The 1606-nt window shown below is 40.0% G+C and overlaps 1 long non-coding RNA gene across 1 annotated transcript; it reads right to left on the bottom strand.

Annotated features, from left to right (window-relative positions):
• Positions 1–560: 560 nt before the first annotated feature.
• Positions 561–882, bottom strand: LOC118494891. The gene is made up of 2 exons (XR_004897098.1): positions 777–882; positions 561–725 (listed from the first exon to the last, which is right to left on the bottom strand). It is a non-coding gene; the product is annotated as an uncharacterized LOC118494891 (long non-coding RNA).
• Positions 883–1606: the final 724 nt, after the last annotated feature.

Genomic DNA, 1606 nt, shown 5'->3' with positions numbered 1-1606 from the left:
AATGAACTGTCAATGAACCTTTCCCAGACCCGCTCAGTTACAACTGAGAAGGGTCTGGTGTCAACCAGGCTATCATTCACTTGCAATCCTGTGGAACTCCTTTTTAATGGCTCTTACTGGTTTGTGTCCAGCTAACACTACAAAAACGTTTAAAAAACATTTCAGAGCAAGTCACATTCTTCTGACTTTGCTACAGCAGCTTTACTAAAATGCTCCGCATCACCAATGTTGTAAAGAAAACTGCCGGTTGCAAAAAAACATAATGCGACACAAAGAATGTGCTGGTATGTAGAGCATGTCCACGATGGGTGACGTTAGTGATATGAGGACGGATAAGGTTATGTAGGCTACATAACTGATAGACTAGACTAGAAAAACCATACCACTCAAATAGGAAGTTATCTGGAAATTAAAATGCATCTATAGTCGGGGCCTCAATATCATCTCCAGACGTGTGTTTAACTCCCTGAGAAGTCATACAGCTTCTTCATCAACAGGATCCTCGACAAAAGGAAATGCCATCTTCGGAACAAAAACGTTTTATAGTCTGCCTAACATGGTTAATAAACCAACACGTTTTTTTATTCATGCAGATGACAATACTGCGCTAAAATGTGCCTGATACCGACTGAATGAATGAATGAATGAGGAAATGAAAGAGCGCTGTGTCAGAGGGAGGAGACTGAGGTAAGAAAACCTGCTCCCGACCAGGTTAGGTTCACAGGCTCAGTTACCATAGTAACTGATTCTGAGGTTAAGTTACCATAGTAACTGACTCTGAGGTTAAGTTACCTCTCTTTCTGAAACAGAAAACCCAGAGTTTCCCTCATCTTAGGGTTAGCAAACTCAGAGTTCTCACTAAACCTGCTTTCTGAAATGGATCCCTGAAATTTAGAGGAAGCCTCACTTTAGCCTAGATTGATAGTATTATATTTTGAAATGTATTGTTAGGAGGATAACTCCTTGAGATGAAGCATTCATTTTCGAGGGGGTCCTCGAGACATAAGACAAAGACGATACAGCACATGTACATTCACACCTGCTAGAGCTCTCCCTCATCCCGTCTCGCCCACCCTACCCGCCCCACCGACTCCTTATTGAAAACAAATCCATGTATAAAACATATAACAGTATTAAGAGGCATGACAACATTTAGCCCATACATACACATATGCACATAAATAAAAGGAAAGGACAAAAAGTATCCCAAATATTTGGGTATATAAAAGAAAGGTCCATTCATACATGAGGAAAACATTTACAGCAACAGTTTGCATGCAAGTAAGTAAAGACCGATGTTTTGAAGGAGTGCAAAGAAGTGACAGATCTCAGAGACCCAGGCAGGCTATTCCAGTCTGAAGGGGCTTTAAATGTAAAGGTATGTCTACCACTCTCTTTATAGATAGTTTATAGATAGTTTGGCACAGTAAAGAAGGGATATTCAGTGTGTCTCAATCTATAGCTGGGTCTGTATGGAATTAAATATTCCTTCAGGTAAGGAGGATAATCAGAGTACACACATTTAAAAATAACCTGGTACCAGTGATACTGTCTTCTGGCTTTTGGTGATAATAAATTCAGTGAGTCATACATTACACATTGGTGA

Source organism: Sander lucioperca, chromosome 4 (assembly GCF_008315115.2).
Source record: "Sander lucioperca isolate FBNREF2018 chromosome 4, SLUC_FBN_1.2, whole genome shotgun sequence".
Taxonomy (NCBI): Eukaryota; Metazoa; Chordata; class Actinopteri; order Perciformes; family Percidae; genus Sander; species Sander lucioperca.
Note: the sequence above shows the minus strand (reverse complement) of the source record. Positions and strands in the feature narration are given on the sequence as shown.